General features: G+C 40.9%; 1 long non-coding RNA gene across 2 annotated transcripts in view; it reads left to right on the forward strand.

Annotated features, from left to right (window-relative positions):
• Positions 1-817: 817 nt before the first annotated feature.
• LOC116995242 overlaps positions 818-24151 on the forward strand; it is a 38608-nt gene continuing 15274 nt past the window's right edge. Inside the window, exon 1 of one of the 2 annotated variants that reach the window (XR_004417696.1) lies at positions 818-897. This is a non-coding gene — a long non-coding RNA (uncharacterized LOC116995242). Of the gene's footprint in view, positions 898-18854; positions 18940-24151 lie in introns of those variants that run through there. The other variant, XR_004417695.1, reaches the window with a different exon arrangement.

The raw sequence follows: 24151 nt of genomic DNA on the forward strand, positions 1-24151 counted from the left end.
TAGGGGCAACCTAGTGCACTTGTTTCAGGTCCAAACCAAAATTTATGATGTAACTTGTGGTTTGTCTACTCAGCTATGCCCTCACAGCCAGACTGTTGTATTGCATATCTCAGATTTGCGGGCTTTGCAGGAGGGAGAGGCTCCCATCAGTGTGAATAAAGCATCAGTGAGTCACACACAAATTCATGGCAGGAATAGCTTCTAAAATTAGCTTTCCACGGTGCTAAGGAAGTGGTCGTTATTGCAACTACTGGCAAGCTGCCTTCAAATGGCTTGCACAGCTCTTGCAGTGACTGGGGAGAGAAGTGGCCCTGGAGACATCCAGGCAACATGCACTTGGTCTTTGATTTTGGATCTGTCTCCCCATGACTCACTGGGCAGAGGATGGCAAACCTTTTGGGGCCTTAGACTGAGATAAAATTGCTCTGTGTCCATCAGTTCATTAGAGAAACTCTTGTAATGTACAAAAACTGACAAAGCGTTCAGATTACAGGGTTTTTTAATACGTTTCATTTTCCTTTCTCATATATATATATGTATATAAAATTAAAAATAGGCCTCTTAAAAGATTTTTTAAAATGTTAAACGTGGTTTTAAAGGAAAACCCAGTTATTCTACTGATCTTGAAATCTTCTAATGCTGTTATTGTCAAATATATTCTTCACATATCTTTGATTGGAATAATATGAAAAGTGAAGCCCATTATGCTAAAGTAAGGGCTTGGGTACTTTTGATGATAAACTTGTTAATATTCAGAAAATGGTAGAAATGTCTTGTTCCTTGCTTAGTCTCATTTATTGTAACATTTTTTGACAGGCTTTAACGAGACTGAATCCACAATGGAGAACTGAAACAGTCACTTTACTGCACAACTGCCTAAGACTCAGGATGGTGCAGGTAAGCTGAGGATTGTTTCCTTAAGGCTGTCTTAACTTTTATATATTGTGTTCACATTCTTGCTAAAGTGCACCAGCCTGTACAACTAGTAACAAACAGTTCAGATTCCCTTGATAAACTTCTGGTTTACCCCTGGGTTCTAGTGCCTTTTCTTATCTGATCTCTACTCATGCTTGCTGTTGGGTTTTATTCATCTGATCTCTCAGTTTGTCTTTATTACACATCTCATGGATTGCTGAGTGAAGGCTGCTCTCAAACAGCATGTGCTTTTGAAGGTTTGATTGCTTGATTTGGGGACCTTAAAACTTGTGGATGGTTTATAATCCAATGATTGTGTTTTTCTTTTCTCCAATATTGCACATATTTTTATTCATTCTTTCTCTGTCCTTACTTATAGTGATATATTTATACAGATAGTATACTTGATAAACGTGATAATGGGCACATTTGGATGACTCTTATAGGATACTGGACATGGCTTTGTGTATTTGTGTGTATTTTTACAGTTTCCAAATCACTCAAACATTTCTAAAAGTTCCCTGGACATGAGTTTTATTTTTCTGTCAGTAAAAAGAAATAAGGGGTAACTGCTGACCTATGAACCTTCATATGACCACATTACCACCACTGGCAAAAACTCTAAACCAACTAAAGCTCTGAAATTAAAAGCAATTGGAAACCTTACTACTCTGTCAGTTATATCAGCTACTTCCATCAGCTTCTTGCATTAGCATTATTTTTCCAGGAAATTTCCCACAGAAATTTCAATGAGAAGAGTTTTTGCATGGTGATAGAAGGTAGGAGCATTTTGGTGCAAAGGAAGGTAGTGATTTGATAATTCAGATTGGGACTCTCACTTCCAACATTAAATAAATGTGAGAAGACAATGGCAGTAGTTGTCAGCCACATGAACCAAGAGGAGCTAGGTCTGGTGTTTCTGGTGGTGCTTGGAGGATGGGAAACAATGTCAGTTAAAAGAGAAACATTGCCAAAATTGGTAATGCCACTTTGAAATTGATGGCAAAAACCTTGAATTTTATGTGGAAAGATAAGGTGGGGCAACAGGGTAAAAAGATTATCTGTTTTATTATGGGCATCATATAAAGACTTTCTGACCCTGGACTTGCTAATGTATAAGGTGATTACTAATGTAGATGCAATTTTAGCATAAAAGGACTTCAAATGAAATTCCTCTCCTCTTCTGCCCATTTTTATTTTTTATGGCCTACTACAAGTAAATCACAGCAATATACACTCCATTGCACACAGGCTGGGCAGATGCAAAGCTGGTTTAAGAAAGTTTATGTGAATCTAGTTACTTTAAGAGATCTGATCCATGTGCATGCTTTTGAAACTAGCCCCGATTCCCTAAATCTTTATTTCTGATCCACATATTTGCATGATTGTTGAGCTACTTCATATAACTTTTCTACAGAATACATTTCTACAACTCCAAGCCCCATAAACTGTTTCTGAATTCAGTGCAACTACTGTGCAAATGGGAGAAGAATTCAGAGTCTTAGGCAAATATCTAAAGCTTAATTTTTATCCTGATGTGATAAAGGTTACTGTGAATCTGGTTTCAACAATACTGAATTACTGAAATAGTACCTCTGAAAACACATGCTAACAATGCAGGTCCATGGTCACTGTCTCCTATTGTATCCCAGTTTTTTATGCTGAGACTGACAATGCAATTGTAAGACTATGTGGGTATAGTTTTTGTTGTGATTAAACAAACTCTTGCTAGATCTTTTTGACATTCAGCTGTTGCTGAAGATGTTAAAGCAAAAGTAAATGTACTAATCATCGGTAACAAAGCAGCCTAATCCACACTGACCTACAATTTGTTTAGGATCCTTTGGCACAACAAAGAGATTAAAGTATATAAAAAAAGAAGAGGTAAATAGTGGGTCAGAGATTAGAAGTGAAAAAGGAAAAGGCTGGCTTCTCCCAGACCACACACTGATAGTGGACTTTTGGTCACTGATTGTTAGAAAATGTTTCATGTTTCACTTTCCCCCAGAACCTTAGAAACAGAAGGCTTGATTGGCACTTGTCGTGACTGATAGAGAGACGAAGATGCTTTGGTTAAAAAGGAGAGGGAGGCAGCCGTGTCAAAAGCAGAAGTAGTCAAAGGATGATTCCTCCTTTCTGTGGTTTTGTCTCTTTCTAAATTATTCAAATCTGGGTGGCATCTTAGGATAACTGGCATTTTGACACAGCTTAAAGGATTGTCTCACTAACTCTATTGAGCTAAGACTGCCATCCTTTTTAAGAAAAATTATAAAGAGGCAGATCTTCTATAATCTCATATGTATACAAACCAAAGGCAGCTTGATACAGGCATCTTAAATATTTTGGAAGGGGGGGCAGCAATTTTATCCATTTTGTGACTGTCTTCTGAATCCATCTGCAAGAATGCTACTTATTGGTCTAAAAAAAACCCATTATTTGATTTTCTTTAGAATATCCCTAGTTGCTTGCGATGCATCTGGTGGTTACACCAGCTGGCCAGCTGGATCAGAATCAACAAATGTGGGGAATTTTCTCAGTCGAAAGAAGGTTCCTCACCAACAGGGAATCTCCTCTATTGATGGTCATCCTGATTATGGATTTTTCTTTTAGGGGCAATTTCCTTTCTTTCTTTTCAGAAAGGGACCGTGTCCCCACTTAGTGCTTTGTCTGAACCATGCTGGCTGGCTTAAATGGGCTCCCCAGGGTTAGGAGCTCCTCTGTCATTCTAAGCTGCTATTTTATGCTTTGGTGTCCTCTTCACTTATCCATAACCAGAGCCAAATCCTGCTCACTTTCGCAGGAATCACCCACTGAAATAAATAATTTCATAAATTTTGGATTAGAAGGATTAGATGTCCAATGGCATTCTGTGCTTAACTTCTTGAAATCATTCAGCAAAACCCATGAGTACCACACTGTTACAACCATTGCACTTGGCTGTAGTTAGAAAGGAAAATATCATCTTGGCCCTTGTACTGATGTATTTGCTTTGAGCTCCTAGCAAGCCAACCAACAGCCTTCATTGTTTGGCTCATGTTTTAATTCCTCCTGAAGAAAATCTTTGGTTTTCCAAAAAGAACATTAATTGGACTGACTCTTTGTACGTACGGAGCCCAGGGGTTTTCAGAGGTCCTTCATCCCCTCCCAAGAATAGTCATCAAGCTGAAGTGCTAAATGAAATTAATTGGATAAGCACAACTTTTAATGAGAACTGAACTCTAGACATATTTGTCTGATGGGTTTTTTTCCTAGTAGCCAGTTTAGCTTCTCAGATGAATCTTCTAGACTTTTATGAATAGGACATGCACATTCATTATTCCAATAACACGTATAAAGATAATTGTACAAAATTTCTGGGAAGATAACTGAAATGAGAGCAGTCACAATGCTGGGAAAGTGAGGCGGGTGACTTCTTTACTTGACTAGAAATGTATGAACACTCAGGACTTTGAACTATTAACATCTTGATTTTCCTTACTGTTAACCAGGAAAGGACCAAAAGACGGGCACCCCTAATCTCTAACAGTTTTTTTTCCTGATTTGAAACAATTCTGTATCTTTATGTATGATTTACCTTTTGTTACCTAGTGGTAAAAGAACCAGTTAAGACTCACATGATGAGAAAGATCGTTTTTTGTTGCAACTGGAACTTCTGAACTCCGCAGAAGGCTTTTATGAGACTTGTGTGGACTTTGGTAGGCTTGCCAACCTGGATTGCAGAAACCTCCAATGTGCAGAGCAGTGAGAGGAAGAAAAAGCACAAGTCTTTCATTGTCCTGTGTAGGGGCAGGAGTTGGACTCCATGATCCTGATGGGTCCCTTCCAACTCAGCATATTCTATTTTCTGTGATTCATATTAATTCATAAGTGAAGAAGACTCAGACCAACTCCCGCTTCCAAGATGGTGACCTCTAATTTTAAGCTTGTACTTGATTCCTCAGATCAAAGGAGAAGGAAGTAGCTGCACCACTTGAGTCAAACTCCTGCCTGCACCATTTCCTATTCTGTTCCATACTTCAGACATGATCATGATTACCAAATAACCCTTAATCCTCCCAAATACATTTTTGAAGGTTATGTCCTTTGTAAAGTGATATCTTTCATGATAGCAGAAGAGACAGGGGTTCTATTTTCAAAACTAAATAATACACTCAAAATCTGAGCAAGGCTTCCTTTTACACAATTGAATCCATTTGTGTCTATAAAATAATTAGATTGTCATGTGCAATTGTCCAGAAGAAATTCAGATTCTGCACCAGTGACATGCATAAGAGTTATAATATTTTTGCATGTGCAATTTAAGATGGTTTGCTGTATAATCCAGACCCAAGGAATTTTCAAATGCACTGTTTCATCGGATTAGAACTTAAAACTTTTTGTTGATTTTACTCTTTGATTGGCAAATGTGATTTACATTCTTTAATGTGTAAGTCTTCACAGATTCTGGAATTACTCCCAAATTTAAATTAAGCAGCAACAAGTAAAGCAAAACATTGAATGAGCAGAATATACTATACTGGAATTATTTGCTCAGGTTGCTGAAATCTGTGGCCTTAAAGAGCTGACTGTATGGTCTGTATTTTCCCCAAACTGTGAAATTAGATTCCTTTTATGGATCCATCACGGTAGTATGGAGCCATTAGATACATCATCCTACACTTTTCAGCCAGCCTTTCCTGTTCATTGGGACTGTAAAGCATATTAAGCACACAATAATAGTACCCTTCAGGATGATTAGGTTGTCACATTTTCCAGTTCAATAATGTACTTTGCTTCTGAATCCCACAAGCAGCAGAGGGCTTCTTTGAAACCCAGGTCTTCTATGCTCTATGTATAAGGTGGTGACAGGGATGTTTCTTTCTCCTCTGCCACTGAGTTTTCTTCTCCAATTCTTCCAGTGTTGCACCTATAAAAGTCAGCACAGATGCCAGGTCTTCAGACAGCCATGCTTCATCTTGCAGTGCCAGTTCCTGGAAAGAGGCTGAAATGTGCTGGCAAGCTGCAGAGTCACAATGCTGAGTGAAAAGAAAGTTGTTCAAACATCTGATGGACTTAATCCCCACTTCCTGCCCTTTCAGGATAACAACTGAGTTTCAAAGATACTGCAAACTAGCACACAATTCCTAGAAACAGTTTGACAAAGTTAAAACAACCATCAGACTGAAATTGGTGGCCAATAAAAGTCTCTCAAGAGACTAGAAAGGTGAAAGACACATTTCTTTTGTGAATGTTTCAATCTACCCAGTGACCTGAAGCCTGGCCATGGCCAGGCATGAAAAACACAGCCTGCCCAGAGCAGTTCCTGACTTCAGCAGCCCCATTTCCTTGCTGTGTATGCCAAGGCTTGGGTGGCTCTGGAGATGTTTTGGTGCCTTGCAGGGAAAATTGCATCTGTGTCGTGTAGGTGTTTAACTTAAGTGGGGACAAGCTCATATTCAGCTGTCTGCTGTTAGAGTCAATAGGTATTTCAGAGATCAATCCCAGGTTTATCATGCTTATGTTTACCACTTCTGGTTGCTGCTTCTTTTATTGGTTGCATCTCTACAAGCAAAAACCCACAACTCAAACCCCACTGCGATATGTTCTCTGTTGCTTCTCTGGAAACTCTCTTCCAAGGCAGTGGGTATCACTGACTTCAGGCCTCCTCCTGCTGTGCAGAGGTACCATGCCTGTGATGCAGTAATGATCTGTTTTAAATGGGTCAGTTTTGTACTTGCCAGTTTTATGTCATGCAATGCTATTATCATGCGAGCCACTTTTTCTCCCCCTGTATCAGGTCTGCTTTACCCTCCTGGCATTAAGAGAGCATGAGGACATTAGCACCACATAACTCCATGTTGCATCTTTCTGGCTGTCTCGACAAAAATACAACTACGTAGACATGCCTGGTTTGAATCCTTTTTGTAGACCTGGGGATCTACCGCAGAATGTTCTGCTGTTAATGACCAAAACAGTGCCATGCCAGCAGGAATTTAAACTTTTCCATTACCACAAGGATAGGTGTGTGTGCACAAATAAGCCGAGGGGTTTCTTGTCCTGTTGTCAGCTGTGCTCATTGTGTCAGTGCTCCTCTTCTGGGCTGGGCCATCCTCTTCCTGAATCACTGCTCCTAACAACACAAGTGGTGGCCCTGCAGCCACTCTTCCCATCCATGCCTTCTGTTGACAAGATTCCCACTGAAAATGCCAACAAAGCAAATTATATACTATTGTACAATCATGCTATAATCATTTCTATAGAAAATGTGCCTTTAATAAGTGCATTGCAAGAAATTCACTTCTCTTTTGTGTTTAGCATAATGAGCCTTCAAGACAGCATTTAAAAGAAAGCATAGCAGTCACTAAGCTCCTACTTCTGTGTTTATTTATTGAGCAATTTGCTTTAAGCAGCAAGGATAATTAGCTTTTTTGGATAAACACTAAGCAAACTTGGAGTGTTTTAAAAACACAGTAAGGCACCCTGCAGTGGTACTCTTTTTTAATATTTTATTCAGAAAAGATATTCTGAGATGCCACAGGTTCTCCTTTCTGACAATGTTTAATCACTGGTGTTTCTAGATCTTTTCTCAGCCTTGCCTGCTGGCAAGCAGCTGCCCTCAGGAGTCATTAAGCTTTATCTAGCAAAGTGCTGCCAGGTAGATCGGCAAAATTGTCTAATCAAAGCAAAGCAACTGGCCATGACTCATTCAGGTCAGGAGGAGAATTAATAAGTTGGAGCTCACACCAGAGGTGCAGATACCAAGGGAGGGCTTGACACTGGTGTTTTCAGGTGTGTGTGGATAGCACAGTGCAGCTTCAAGCCCCATTAAGAGGTTCACTCCTGAACCTCTGTGCCTGACCCTGTAGAGTAAACCTCAGGTATGGAGCTGGTGTCTGGGATCCTGGCAAATTTCTGTCCCTACTCAGGTTGTACAGATAATTTTTACAATGCTGACTCTAGAACTGTCTCCTTGTGACTCCTGTGTGCTGTTCCAAGTTTCTAGATGAGAGTCAGAATATATTTGTCTTCTCACCCTTGACACATGTCCCTCCCTCTGGTAGAACCCAGTCCTGATAAACAGTGGTTGCTTTGTGTTCTTCTGAGCAATCTGAAGATGCACAGAAGCATCCATCCCTTGGGACTTGTGCAGCCTTTGCACTGCTGTTCCTGCCCAGGCACACACGGTGGGAGGTCAGTAGAGTGGAGACCTCATCTGCCCACGGAACTCTAAGTTGTTAAGTGGGTCTTTACAGGTTGTGTCTTTATTCAGCAGAGACATTTTACTTGTGCTACCCAAAAAAAGCCTGCTTCTCTCTACTGGCCAGAGAGGGAACCTGATGTGTCCTCATTTAGGCTGACTGCTAACACCAGCTCCTTTGGTGGGCTGCAAAGAAGCTGTTAAAAGCCCTCTGAGCTGGCACCCCAGGAACTGTGAGCTACCGCTTTGCTCTGGCAGCAACGCTGGTTGGAGCTGTGGGCCCTCTCTGGTAGAGTGACAGCACAAACTCCTCAGTTTTAGAGGCTTGTAAGGAGACATTGACAGTTCCTTTCACCAGAAGAAAAACAAGGGGAAGTAAGAGGGAGAAGCTGTGTTTATGCATCAGGCCTTTCCTCTCTCACACCTCCACAGTGAACAGTTGGATGTTGCTTATTTTTGGAACAAACAAAATTCAGTAAACACCATCTGCTTCTGACAAAATGAGCAACACTCACTAAAACAGAAACAACAATATGCATTAAAACACCTCTGAAAGAGTAACAGGCCTCATCAAAAATATAACAAAGACTGAGGTTTTGTTCAGTGCCAAAAGTGTTGATAGAAATTTTTGCATTAAGTTTAAAATAGAGCTGTACCTAACAGAATCCTAAAATAAACCAGAAAAGTTACTCTTTTTCTTCCTGCATGAAGTCCACATCAAAAATTTAGCAATTGCCTATAAATCTGTTTCCACCATGAGGCATCTGGGGTACCATACAGAATTTACAACACTTAGAGTGCATCTTGACTTCGATGGTGTCATGAGCCCATTTTTGCCTTACACAGTACTGAAACGAGTTCAATTTGATGGGAAAATTCCATTCTCTTTTTGGGAATTGTGAAGGTCAGTGAATGCCCTGTCCTAGTCCTTGCCCTAGTGAAAAATATCACTTAATGAAGACCCTTGGAGCAGCTTCCTCACTTCATACTCGGAGGGTGACCTGATGCTCCTTTGCTTCTCAGAGTATGTCTCATGTAATCATCACTCAGTGTCACAAAGAGATACTCTAACGAATATGTTATGAGAATTGCTCTGCTGAACATGGCATGGCTTTTCTCTGGTCCCTTCTTAAATGGGCTGTGGAGAGGGACTTGGACAGGTTTTCTTGACATCAATATCACATTAAGGCTATGTGGAAACTGCTCCCTTCTGAGGTCAGGCTCTGTGAGCATGTCATCACCTGAACTATCATCCACATAAAAGATCCTTAATGTGCCTCGGATTGCTCCAGGCCACCATCCCTGTTGCACTAGCCATGTAGCAAGGTGCTCATGCAGGTTCTCATTCTGCAAGACATTGACAAATTTGTAATGTCATCTGTTGATATTATACCTCATCCACAAAGAGAAAAAGTCATGGGCCTCCTTTTGAGAACAGGAGGTAAACCAGACCATGGACTCCTAAAAAACTCAGCAAAGGGTCTAACGAAAACAGGATTGTGTTCATGAAAAACTCCACAAGCTGTGGAGCAATGTGGGTCAAAGTGAGCTGGCCATGGTGTAGGTGTTTTAGCTAATTTGGGTAGCTTTACATGGAAGACATGAGTAGATGTGTCAAATAATGCAATAAGGAAGAGACACCATCCTCGTAGCCCTGCCTTTTAGACTGTCTGGGTACTGACAAGACATTAAGGGATGATGCTTGAGTCTGTTCAGTACATTTTAGCTAAATGATCCTAATTACTCTGGATCAGTAGCAAAGCTACTTAATAATACATCATCTTCCTGATCAACTGACCCTCTGAGGTCTTTAGACACAAGTTCTCCTCTGCATTATTGACAAAGATGTTAAATAAGAGTGAACCAAAATACATCTCAATAAATGTTGCTCATTTTAAATGACATTTTTAGACCTGTCAGCCAGTTTTTAACCTACTGAATAGGTAGCATGATAGTTCGGTGTTATTCCAGTGTCTTAATCAAAGTTTCATGTGATCCCAAGTGAAATACACAGTAGAAGTCCTAAGTTGATTACCTATATCAACCAAACCAGTAATCTTATCCAGAAAACAAATCAAGTTATTTTGACAAGATCTATTTTCATAAACCCATGTTGACTGGCATTAATTATATTTCTCTCCTTCCATTCTTTATTAATCAAATCCCTTATCAGCTGCAGCACTGTTTTGCCTGGGTTTGATGTCAAGCTGACAGGTCTATAATTACCTGGGTCGTGCCATTTACCCTTTTTAAACAGTGGCACAATATTAGCTTTCCTCTCAGCTTTGGTGCTTCCTCAGTGTTTGGGAAATGAGGAGCCAAAGAACTGCTTCAATTTCTGTTAAAACTATTGGAAATAATTTTCCGGGTTGGCTGATGCCTAACTTTTGTTCTTGCTTTTTAATGCCTCTATAAGTTGCTATTGAAGTGGGAGGCATGTTATAATCATCCTCTGATTTTGTTCACATCAGTAAATAAAATAAGAGTATAGCAATTTGGTGGATTTTCCTAACTACACCAAAGGGCTGCTTTTTCCTTGTTTCTATTATTGGTGTTTGTGTCTCTTCTTCTTAAAATCAGTAGTGTAAAGCCATTGTTAGGTGCTTTTGCTTTTGATACAGTTTAAGTCTTCCAATGTGGGAATTTACCTCAAAGCACTTTATGAGCTTCAGATGAAGACTTCCAAAGTTAGAATGAAATAGAATAGAGCTGAAGAATAGAATAGAATAGAATAGAATAGAATAGAATAGAATAGAATAGAATAGAATAGAATAGAATAGAATAGAATAGAATAGAATAGAATAGAAATTGTTTGGTTTATGTTGAGTTGGAAGGGTCCTTAAATATTACCTGGTTCCACCTCTATGCCATAGAAGACAGGGATGTTGCCTACTAGATGAGGTTAGAACCCCATTTGATCTGGCCTTGAACACTTCTAGGGAGGGAATATCCACAGCTTCCCTGGGCCTATTCCAATACTTCATCACTTCCAAGTAAAGAAGTTAATCCTAACATCTAGCCTAAACCTCCCCTCTTTCAGTTTAAAATAATTCCCCCTTGTCCTCTCAATATTTGCCCATGTAAAAAGTCACCTACCACTTTTTTTATAAGACTCCTTGAAATACTGAAAATACTGAAATTATCCACAATTTGACTAAGGATCTCAGCCTCATGAAGGTCAGAAAGTTTCCAGAGTCCTTCACAGCACACCTGAATGTTGCTGCCATGCCCAATGTAGTATTGTGTGATTCACACAGACAAGCCAGAGCAGTCAGGCCTTTGGAGGCTCAGTCCATGCTGGTTTCATTGTGCATCCTTTCCTGGAGGCAAAACAGTGGTAGAAAAGGAGGTAAAAGAATTATTTCCTTGTTTCAGTGGTGTGGGTGGCAGATGTGAGAAAATATGGCATGAATCTCTCCTCAACATTCCTCCTGTTTTGTTGAGGAATATTCAGTTTTGCTGTGTTTAAACATTAAAGATGTCTATTGGGAAAAGCAGGGAGAAGATAATGCTTTTTTAGACAGGTTCTTGCTGTAGATTTCCATTTCATGCTAGACTGCACAGAAGAAACCAACCTGTGTGCATGAAAGGCTGGTGTGAGAGGTGGGCAGGGTGCTGCCATCAGGAAGGGGAGGCGAGTGCTCAGTATGTAATCAGATAAAGCGAGCTGTTTAGTGTGGCATTAGTGTGTTAGTTTTGTCCAAGCTCCCAGCATCTCCAAAGGACCAAAGCACACTCTTCATTTGTCACCCCAGCGCACCTTTTGTGTGAATAATTTCCCATTGGTATTACCCAGAGCTTGGAGTCGATAGCTGGACTAGCCTCTTTGCTTGTGCTATTATTTCCAGCAAGCTTCATACATCTGCAGTAAATCCAGGAGGATTTGCAAGTAGGTTGAGGAAGTATGAGTGACAGAATGAGCTGATAAGGCCTGAGTCCCACAGAAACAAAAGGCTTCCCATTTTGTCCTGTCAAGACAGGCGCTGCCTTGGAATAGATTTGATTTTATCAAGATTTTGCTAGCTGACCCCAAAAGTTCATACAAGTGAAGAATTAAGCCCCCAAGCTCTCTCTCGCTCTCCAATAAACCTTCACATCAGTGCCAAGGATGAGAGTATCTGTTGTGAGTTTGGTTGCCTGTTTGTTTTTATAAAGCAGGATCACTGAGGCTTTTCCTGCTGACGCATTTTTGATGGTAAGAAACTGAAAAGCGTCTAATGACCCACAGCTCTGTGGACAGAGCATCTTGAATGAAACCTTAGTTGCAAAGCCAGGCATCAAGCTACAATGCTATTGAACTTTAATGCACTCTGAAAGGGTGAGACCTAATGAGGTAAAACATAATAACTTTCTGTAAATCCTTCTTGAATTTGTGCCTAACCAGGGAAGCATGAGACAGGGGTAGCATGAATCAGAATGCCTACTTGATATTATAGAGCCAGACATTTTCAAAAGTCAGTAGAAAGTCTTTAGGAGGGTGTAGAAAGGTATGAGTCTGCTTCTACTTTGGCAGAAATGCAGACAAAATATAAAAGAAAGCATGACTGGCCTTGGCAGCTTGGCTAGCAAAGGAAAAACTAGTGCTAAAAAATTAAATCTGTCCAAAAGAATGTGGTCTTGAGAGAAATGCATTTCTTCATAGCAGATACCATTGTTTGAACAACACAATTTGGTCATCTGCAAGTTTTATCAAGGTGCTGTGAAATAGATTGCCCTGCCCATCTGTGGGACTTGTGGGAGGGGTACACACAGACCTTCTTCAGTTTCATCACACTTTACTGAGACTCTTCTCTTGCCTGCGCAGTCTTTATTGAAGAGATTGCACTTATACATTTATTGCCCTGGGAAACTGAGTTTGATGATATACAGTTGAATTTTTCCCCTCCTGGCCTTTCCTATTTCATGGTAGAGCTTTGGGAATGGAGGACTGGCTGTCCCTTGCTGTTACAATGGCATCCACACCCTTATTTGCAAAGACTAGGTAACATTTATGTAACCTAGTGAGAGGTATCCAAAATATTAGGATTTTTGTGTTTACGTATATGTGTGAGAGAAAGAAGGAGGGGGGAGAAGAGTGGAGAAACTAGTTTCAGATCAAAGTCCAAATCTTAAATTTATAAGATGTATTTCTTTTTAAAGGGGAATAAAGTGAGTTATTTACAATGCCTCATGGATTCCACAACTGAAAGTTACAGGACTGTGTATTGGGGTTGCCTGTAAAATGAGGTGCCCTTTGGACCCCCTTAACCTAGAAAAGAGGTCTCCTCTTTCATATGAAAGTGCTGTGTGTGCTTCAATTTACTTTTTCTTGTTTAACACGGGAATACAAACTTTACAGACTCTTGAACTTACTCTGTGCTTTTATCTACCAGTGGTGTGTTAAATCTATCTCTGCCCATAGTTCATGGCAAACACTGAAAGTCTGTAAAAATGTTGGACAATCCCATTTAGAAAACATTTTTGATTGCATGTATTGTCATACATATTTTTCTTGCAGTAGGGTACATTAAAAGGATTTATTTTGCTTAAAAACAAGACATTTTAAAGTCATTCAAATGCAGATAAGAAAGGAATTTACATTTACAAAATATTGATAGACTTTAAAAGGGACTGATTTTTGGAAAGAGAGGTGTGTGCCTGTGCACATACGGTTTATATCTTTTATGCAGTATTAGTCAGACCTCTGGTTTCATATGAAATGGTTGGCTCTGAAAAGCAAGTGTGTTAATTCAGAATTATTGCTAGGAACCTGAAGGTTTGCGTTCCCAGCCCTGATGTTTTCATGCTCGAGTCCCAACATAAGTTAGTTCCTACTCCAACAAAGTTTCTGGAGTTTCTTATAAGTAGTACTGCTGTTTTCAGAATTTAGTTGAGCCCCTGGTTATTCTTTGCCTTGTAGTTTCCTTTCTATCTGTCTATAAACATCTAAGATTGCCCAGTCAACAGCATTACTTAATTGACTGAAGATCCTAATCCAGCTTTCCTGAAAGGAAAAGCATCCTGGACACATTTGCCAATTATTCCATTATCTCTATTGACAGCCTGGTATACTTTGATGTCCTTCAAAGCTCTGACACAGATATCCCATGGGAAACCATTGTCTCCAGTTAAAGTACAGTGCTGAAGAGCAGTGATTTCTGTGTCTGCTACCACTGTGTTCACTGGCTTTGGAAACGTTACTTAATCTTTTGGTTTCCCTATCTGTAAAATGGGAAAAATGTGTTATTCAGGGAAGGTTAAGAGGGTTAGTCTTTTGACGTTCATAAAATGTTACAAGATCTTCTTTATAGTTTTAAGAACAGATATCAAATGTAATAAAAAACTAAATGGAAGTTATGGAGCTGAGTAGGAATAGAAGTTGGTACTGATTTCATGATGTGGTTACCTCAGTTTTTCTCTTGTTTTGATATGTTTTCAAATGACAAGGCTAAAGTTTCACGCATAGTTTGACTTCTACCCTCCTTCTTGCATCATGATGTGGCCTTTAAGCATGTAATACTGTAGTATTTTCCATAATTTCCTGGCCTTTAAATGCTGGACTTTTCAATTTTAATATTCTTTTAATATGAGAAGGTTACTGCAAGTTTAAAAAATTAAAGTAAGCCCTCCTCAGGAATGGGGTGTGCTTCCAAAGCTGGTGTGGCCCATGAACTCTGCAGGGCCACAACATCCCCATGCAAGTGTCCCCCCTGCTGGGTGTTCCCCTGAGTGTGTCTGGAATTTGTATTTGCCTGACCTATTCCTTCCCTACCCTTGTTCGTACCCACTTGCTGAGCCATCTTCTCATGTGCTCCCTGCAAAGCACACAGGAGTTCAAAAAGCAAATACACAGCCACAACTGTGTGTGTGGAGTAAGTGCTACAGGTGGTGGTCAGCTCAGAAACAAAGAACCAAATGCTAATCTTCCTGTTCTCTGCACTAGTAATAAAGCTTGTTTTTCCCTCAAGTGCCTTTTTGAGGTATGACCTTAGAAATATTGGACTGAAAGGTGTTCTAGAACCAGATACTTCTTTTTACTTTGAAGGGATTAAATTTTAGTTTTGCATCTCTCCTTGAAATATTTTCTTAGAATTATTTCTGGTTTCAATAAAAGCAACCTTTTTAATACTCAGCATTGGGTGGAAGTACATTATTCTTCCTGTACCTAAGGAACCAGTAACCCTTCTACTGTGTCTCTGCAAAGCTAGAATACTTACCTGCATGGGGGTCAAGACTTGGGCTTGTCTTGTGCAGGGACAGGAGCTGGACTCGATGGTCCCTGTGGATCCCTTTCAACTCAGGATGCTCTATGGTTCTGTGCCTTCCCATTTGGTACAGGGTGACTAATTAGCCTAGCCTGAGGGGTGCACAGTCTCTCTGTCCTGTAAATCTCACCTGTTCATGAGGCTGTTTCAGTGCAGACATGCTCAGCTGGATTTATTTAGAGTTTGGCAGCTTGTTTTTTCTTAGGCTTTCCTCCTCTGTGCAAATTGTGTAGCTACAGCGTGAGGGCCTGAGCATGACTTTGCATGCAGTCACTCCAGGCTCCCTCCCTGGTAAAGGCAGTCAGAGGAGACAGTCTGATGGTGGCAGGACTGAAGAGTGTTTCTGGCTGTAAAGCGTTGAGCAGCAGCAGGAAAAATATGGCAGACCCAAACGTGGGTCTGCCCAAGCCCAAAAACTTCTAGCAGCCTTTTAGGGTATATATTATGAGAGGTACAATGCACATGGGGCCCAGTCCCCCCCGACCTCAGTCTCTGTGACTCCTACTGGGGGCACTGCAAGCAAGCTTGTATTGAAAGCTATGGAGTTGTTTTTAAACGGTTCTTTACAGCAGAGAATAATTAATTAAACAGGTGGTTCCATGAGCGGTGCTACTAATGATGGCTGCTTTCCAGGATTTCTCTCTCGTGTAGATTTCCAGGCTGTAACAAAGGTTGAGCTCATGCTGAGGTCTTTCCCTCAATGAGGGAATTAATAGGGCCTCCCTCCCTCCCTCTACTCTGCTGTCTATTTTCATGAAACTTGTAGATACTTAATTCCTGTCAGCCCTCTATACCTCTGTCTCACTTGGTCAAAATTGATCAACGATTTTAAAATTTCCTGGGGATGGGGAGAATAAACAAAGAGAGAGAAACAGATGCGTGAGGAACACGGCTGGAGAAAATCTGTCTCCTAAGTCAAAATTATTGCCCAAGATTGAAATGGAAAACCGCTATTTGTTTGCCCCTTTGTCCATACTGGAGGAAAAGAATAAGTAAGAGGAGATCAGTGGTGCTGATGAGGCTGTCCATACAGTTTTGGTGTCCACATTTTAAAAAACTATATGTCTTTTGAGGGGCGTCAAGAATCACTGAAAAAACTCTTTTAAGGAATGGTAAAAATGTCTGACAGAAATAATTTAATTTCCTCTGCGTATAGTCTTTACTACAGCATGTAAGTCATTTTACAGGGAGGATATACTACATAAAGGGTTCTTTAACCTTTCAAAAACTGATTTTTTTGAGATTTAAAACAAGTTCAAGTGTCATATAAGCCAAACATTGGTCGTAGAAACAGTGTACCGTACATCCACATGGGATTCTCCTTATTCTGCCAGCTCCAGATCAACACAGGAAAGTCTTCCTGAAAGCTGTACTTTGTCTAAGTACAAATAATTGGACCAGTTACACAGGAATATAAGACATCCTTTGGCCCTTGTGTTTCACCAAAGCAGAGTAGATGCTTTAAGAGCCTAATCTGACCATAAAAGTTGCTTAAATAAGAACTGAAGTTTTCTTTCCCTATCTTCCATTTCTGGCAGAGACACAGCCCAGCATCTTTCCCTTCCCGAAATTGTTACAGGGCCATTTGGTTAACCACTCAGTTGCAAGGGAAGTTGCAACGTTATGAAACACCTGTTGAGAAGAAACGTGAAGGTTTTATTACGAGTAAAATGTCAGATTTTCTTTCATGGTTTGCTGTTTTCCAGAATCACCAGAGGGCGCCAATGCAGATCTTCCCAGAAATTATGCTTCCCAGAGGGTTGGGACATCTACATCTCCTAAGCCCATGTCAGTGTGCAAGCGAAAAAAAGGCAACTTCTGAAAATTTTTGTGGCGAAAACAGGTATTAGGTCCTGGGGAAGTGCTCAATACTAAGCACAGTACAAATCTTTTTTGGAACCTATGCCATTAGTGCATTGGTTTTCTTTGACTTAAATCTTAGATGCTGACAGTAAGACACACCTGTGCAAATCAGTTTTCTCATTCCTTTCAGCATCATAGTTAATTTTGGAATTAGAAAAAAACACCATGTGATAGCAACAATCTTGGAGCATCTGTCAATTTGTGCTTGAAATAGAAATCTCTGCTGCTGTTTTGACATGGAAAGCCAAGATATTTTTGTTGTTTTTCTCAACAGATTTGGTTCATCTGGAGTATATAGGATAAGAAACAATGGCATTCAGGCATCATCATTTGTCCTTTTGTACCCTTTAGGATACAGCAACAAACAAACAATGAACATTCCCTCCCAATAGGAACCTTTCTTGCACATGCCCCTAGACACAACCTGAAGATAAGTGTACTCTTTTAAAAAGAAACAAGGGATTTATGTTGCAAGCTTGTTTAGATACCAGCCAGAACACCACATAGGGACTCACTCCTTCTCTCTTTAGAGTAAAATATTTTTACTGATAATTATGATGATAATTCAGATTCATTTCTGGCACAATATTACCAATTATTATCTCTGTTTTCCAGTTCTCATTCTAAATTAACAAAAAATTGGGAGAGCTGAGACCCAACACTTTTTCCCCATCAGGTCCTGAATTTCCTAGCAGTTTCCCTTGATGTGAAAATAGGGTTTCTTTCCTATGAACATGGTGATGAAGTGATAGAAATAGCAGTCTAGGGACACAAAGAAAGAGGCTGGAAAGGAACTAATAAGTATCATGAGGAGTTTGAATGCAGTGGTAACATAGTTTGTCCCATCCACAGAACTCATGAGCTCAGTCTGTGTTTGTGGCATGACCTGACTTTCTCTTCTGATTTTCTCATCCTACACCCAGCAGTTTTTCATGCTGTGTTAGGTGTGAGGAAGCAAGGCCGGCTTCATACTTTGTCTTCTTGGATGATAGGCCTGGAAACAAATGAAAAAAATTGAGGATAGAGAATCCCATATGGTGTTTTCTTAATGGTTTAATACATCCTACTTGATCTCAATAAGACAAAGAAATAGGAAAAAGTGTGTCTTTTCCGTGATATAGCTGTCTAATACTGAAAGACAGAACCTTTTCGTACACTTGTCTTTTCTGACTGGAACAAACCAAAGGAATTTAATTTCCAGTGGTACCTTTGGGAGAACCTATGGAGAATAATGCTCTGCAGATCTTGAGTCTGAAGAGATTCTTTTCTTTAACATTTAAACCAAATAGCAAGCCCTTGCCACACTCCTAGACTATTGCCTGACCAGAATGGAGCTCTTATGCTTTACACATGTTAAACATCTCCTATTCACGGCTAACTTTGACTTTGTGCCCTGGGCCAGGTGAAAAGACATTTACAAATAAGATAGAGAAGAGGGGAAAAAAAAAAGAAAAAAAAATAGAAAAAGAAAACCCACAACAAAAACAACCAAAACACAAGAAGCAAGCCATAAATTAAAATTTCTGCAAGAGGAGGTATCTGTGGTCAGTTTTGTTGCGCATCTAAAAAATTAGTTCTCTTTATGGAAATTCACAGAAATTCTTAAGGAAAAGTGGGGAAAGGAGTTCTTCTATGGGCTATTTTATCCTTTTTTTGTCTGCTCTTGCCGTCGACTTTTTGGCAAAATACTGCATCTTCAGCCAGGAGAAGTTGGCGACGCACAAAAGGGCTTTTGAAGCAGTAAGTGTAAATTCAGACTTCTTTTCTTTTCCTTTCTTCCTTTTCTCCCCTCTCCCTCTCCTCCTGTGTCTGTAGACAGCTAAGCAGAAATAATAAGCACCATTGCTTGCAGTACACGTCCCATGAATTACGCTGACATCAAATGTAACTTTAGAATGGAGGCACGCTTTATTCTTTTCGACGAACTGTTCCCCTATCCATTCTTTATTTACATGTCGTGAGCCTAAGCGCTGCACAGCCAGTCAGAACACACACACAAGAGGGGGGAGAAAAAAGGAGGCCATTAAACAAATTAAAAGGGATGGGGATGACTAATACAGTACTCTTGGAATCTGCAATTTGATTAGTCTGAGTTTAATACACAAAAGCAGCGCCGAAGCAGGAGGGGAGTCGAAGTGCTCTTTAATAACCTTCTACAATTAAATTATGGTGATGAATTTAACTATTCTGTGCTTCTAAAGGGGTCTTATTATCTGATTGACTCTGAAAGAAAGTCAGTATTTAACCAGGGTTCTTGAGTCCAGCTATTGGAAGTCATACAGTAGTTTTATGCATTAACAACTATTTTTTTTTGTTGTTGCATGCCTCTTCCCATTTGAATTCATCTGTGATTTGAGAAAGATGGCTCTAAGGGTTATTCCCGCTGCTTTTGATAGGAGTGTGTGCTGGCCCTTTCACTGTACTGCCCAGGGAGCTAAAATGAAAATTGTGTGGTTGGATTTTTCCCTGTTCTGTATTTTTGCTCGTAATTTTTAATTTTCACTTATAATTTTAGACTACTTCCCTCTGCTGGTCTTCTCTGCTGTCTAACAATGCTTCATTCAAATGTAGACCCCGTAAAGCATGCAGGGATCTTTGAAAGAGACTTTTGACTGTTGAAATGGCAGGAATATCATTCCACAATTTATCTTGACTTGTGGTTTTCTCTCTGTCCTTTGCCTTACATACGTTTTCATATGCTTAAGGTGAAGGTGTTGCATGTAAAAAATATTAGTAGAGAGGAGAGAATTGAGTGCATTCCTTAAAATGGTATATTTATTTTTCACTAGTGAGTATGTCTCTTTTGGCACTTTGGTCTTTGACAGAGACAGAGAAAGAGAGAAAGGGACAGAGACTTCATAATTAGCCTGATGGCAATATCAGAGAGCTGATTTTATTCAAATAGAGGGATATGATGGAGGCAGAATCTAAATTTTCCAGCTTTTACTTTGATGGCCAAAATGCTGGAACTACTTTGCAAATTTTGATCTGAATATTTGGAGAGGATCTAGGTTGAAGGGATGAAAAGAGAGAATTATGCAGAGTACTGACTATTCAGCTACGGCCTTATTCTGATACTTATTTTCATGCTAAGTTGTATCTTTCTCTGCCAGTAGTTTCACTGAAAAAAAAAAAAAAAAAAGAAAAGAAACAGAGAAAGAGAAAGATACTATTTCTGGTGTGAAAATGCTGTGCTATTTGAATAAGAGTGCTATATCCAGCACTCATTTTGTTCATGCCCTGAGTGCCGGAGCAGGGCTCGATGCCTCTGCTCCATCCAGGGCAGCTGATGGCTCTGGAATTGTCCCTGGCACAGCTGAAGGGCAGCACTGCCCCACTGCCTCCACAACACCAAATGTGGGACTGGGCTTCTGGGTCTTCATTCAGCCCTTGTGCAGCTGCTGGCCCTGGCGAATGAGGCCAGAGTGGAATTTAGAGCTCTGCTGCTGCGCAGAGGAGGGAAGGAGCTCTCTCCCTCTCACCCCGTGTTCCCCACAGTGTCCCCTGCTCCCTGGCAGGTGAGAAATAGGGGGTCCAAGTGGCTTCTTGCCCTCCTTTTGTGGCATTTTGCAGGCTGTTGCACAAAAATGTAGGAGAACAAATTATGGTGGTTCACAGGTATAGGATAGCTTGCTATGGGCAGCAAAGGAGCAGCTCAAGCAGGTGAGAACACTGCTTAAACCAGCAGTGAGAGAAAAATACAGGCTACATCTCTGGCACCCAGGTCTGGGTGCCCTGACTGTCTTAGAGGGGGCTGAAATTTGCTCTAATTCATTTAGCTGCCCCTAGGAAATGTAAATGTATCTGAAGGTGGTGGCTACAGCAAAGAAGAGACAAGGCTGTGTTTCTTTCTTCCTGACAGCACTACCCATGCATCCTGGGGAGAGAAGGTGGGTGCCTGTGCTGTGCTGCTGCTGGCAGGACAATTCCCTGCAATCCCCATGCCAAGGGAGCTTGTTCACCCTGAGGCCTTTGGCCATGCTGGACACTGCAGGTCTCAGCATGGTGAGTCTGTGTGCTCTGGTGCCCCCTCCTTGCTCTGCTCTCGGCTCTCAAGCTGCTTAACTGTATTGGGGCACATTTCTGGACACTGATGTTTCTACACCTCTGTTAATATGGACAGAGCTGAGGACAACTTATGTGCATTTAGAGGCTCTGCTCTGTATTTTTTAGGCATGTTTTTTACTTACGATCTGTCTTTACCTCTGTGGAGAGTCCACTAAAACCAAATATTTTAGGCCAAGGGCAGAAAAATTATATTAACATTTTGATATTTCAGTTTATTGGTTTGTGTTAACAGTAAAATCCTTCTTCTTGCTTGTTAAATCATGGCAGAAACTTCCTTGTGAACCAAGGATAACAGGCAAACATGATGTCAGTTTTTAACAAGATGCCAGCCAGAGGTTTAAGAGACCTGATTTTTATCAGAAGCTTTTATAATACTTGAGTAGTAAAAGACTACATTGTGAGTAACATCCATGGCTCATGCATGGTAAAAAAGGCAGCACACTGCATGAAACCTGGGGATGCTGGGCTGAGGAGCGCTTCCTTTTAAGAAGATTGTGCTCCCAAATTAACTTGTTCCTATGCTAAACATAGCAGAAACAGTGCTGCTGCTAAGCAGAACAATTGCTTTCCCTTTGTAGTCTGCCTGCTGGTTTGTTCAGGCCTGCTTTGTGCTCAGCCTTGGCTGGGTCTGGGACGGTGGTTCAGTAACTGTGAAGCTCTGTGTTTAGATCCTAGCCAAATCAGTGACACACAAAATCAGGGCAGGCAGTGAATCTCCAATGTGCCAGCTTTAGGAAATCAGTGCTCTGCATAGATGAGCCAATATCCTGTATTTATTTTGCTGTTTTCTGTACCCATTTCTCTTGCATCTGGGTATTTAATACATATTTCCAACCAGGAACACATCAGCCTTAAATTAAATTCCCTACTATGAATATCAAAAAACAGGCCCTTCCTTCTCTGTGCTGTTCCAGCTTGCAGCAGTCACCAAGTACAAGACCACACTCCCCCTAAGCCTCCTCCCTCTCTCCTCCCTCCCTCCCTAAAAGCAATTTTAAACTGCTTGACTGAATGCAGTATTTGAATGAGGATTTCAGATATGGGCTCAGGCTTTCTCTATAGCTCACTGTGAGAGAACGGTGCAGAGAAAAGGGTCCATTGCAGTGAGCACACTGACTGTAATTAACTTCAGTATTCACTAGGTAAAACACCAAGGAATTAATCAGGCACACCTAAAATGAGCATGCTAGTACTAATATTTAAAAAAATAAATTAATTGTTTAAAACAAGGGGGGATTTACAAAAAAGATAAATGGGGACTTCTGTCGTCTTCCGCTTAGCCAGCTGTGGTGGAGTCACAATGCTGGGAATATGCAGTGTAGAGAAGGAATCAGGGAAACAAGGCACAAAGGTTGTAGTGAAAGGACAAATGAGAAGAAAAAGTTTGGCTTCCTCAGGTATCCCTCAGTTTCCCCAGTCTGTTGCCAGCCCCAGGGATGTGCTGAGCATTGCTGTGTTCATTGCACAAATAAGAGCTTGGATCTGGCTCTTGCTCACCTTGTCATATAATGTCTTCTGTGACCTGCTCAAGCTCCATGTAAAAGCTATAATTCCTACTCCCTCTGCACGGATTAGCAGACCTTTCAAGATGCAGGCTGCTTTGGTGGTAAGAAATCTCTGTCTGGTTTCCAAAGACATTGGTTTTCATGCTAACACTCCCAGCTTTTTTAGCTTGTTCCTTTTTCTGCCTGCTTACCCTGGATATATTTAGTGAGGTGGTTGTGCTCCAGCTCAGCTGTGGTATTGCCAGGCTGACCAAAACAGGCCCTGTAAGTCTCCCTTGTGCTCCTCTTAACATCCTGAACCTGCTCCACGTTGATTCTCTCCTTCTGCATCTGGGCAGAGCAAGGGCAGGAGGGTTGGAATCAAAGGTGAGGCAGGGCAGCTGGATGGGCAGGGCAGTGGGCTCTCAGCGCCATAGCACTGAAGAGAGGAGAGCAGGGCACATCCACTGGCAGTCACCAGGGTCAAATGCAGCCTAGTGGCTCTAGACACATCCATAGCAATGAGGCAGGTCTGAGGTCAAGCCAAGAAGTCAGACCACAGGTCAGGGTCAACAAAGTTGCTCATGTGGGGTCCAAGGGCAAGTGTGGAGCTTAAACACAACTCCTGAGCCCCTGCTGGAGGCCCCAGTGAGGCTCCATGCTGTCCAGTCAGCCAGGCAGGCCAGTGGTGCCATATCCCAGGAGCAGGGGAACGGCAGCAGAGCCTTTTTGGGATGATCAGAGAGGGTTCTCTGGCAGCCTGGAAGGGGGCAAGTAGGCCTCTAGCTGTTAGCACAAAAAAGTCTTTCCACTGCTACTTACTGGGAATTCTCCACTGGAAATATCCTCCTCAACAGACCTGACGTCACATTTCTCATATCTGCATTATAATTCTAGCTCAAATTTCTCTCTTGCTTGGCCAGTCTCGCATGAACTTCTGCCTCCTCTGTCATTTGTCACACCCCTGTCTAACAGCAGAAAATCCTGTCCTTAATCCTGAATTATGAGCCTTCGGACATTGACCTGAACTTTGCCCTCCCTAACTTCCAATTCTATGAGAGACACTGAATCCTCTCTTTTTAAACTTTTGCTAATTGAACCACTGCTTCTCCTGCTAGGTATTTGCTCACCTGAGCTTAGTGCTTCTGGTCAGGAAGAGGAATGATTCTTTCATCCTGTGAATATTACTGAAATTGACAAATCTGTGACTCACTGTGATATAGAGGCCCTTCTGTTTCTATTTCATTCCATACCCTTCTTTTCTCTTATTCACTCAACCTATAATTTTAAATATAGAATAACTATAATTGTAGGAGTCACTTTCAATTTAGAATATTGAGCCTGGAATTGCATTTAGATTTCAATTTGTGTAATTTGGGCTGTGTTTTTCAGAATATGTG

The sequence above is a fragment of the Catharus ustulatus genome, chromosome 4, assembly GCF_009819885.2.
Source record: "Catharus ustulatus isolate bCatUst1 chromosome 4, bCatUst1.pri.v2, whole genome shotgun sequence".
In the NCBI taxonomy this organism is placed as follows: Eukaryota; Metazoa; Chordata; class Aves; order Passeriformes; family Turdidae; genus Catharus; species Catharus ustulatus.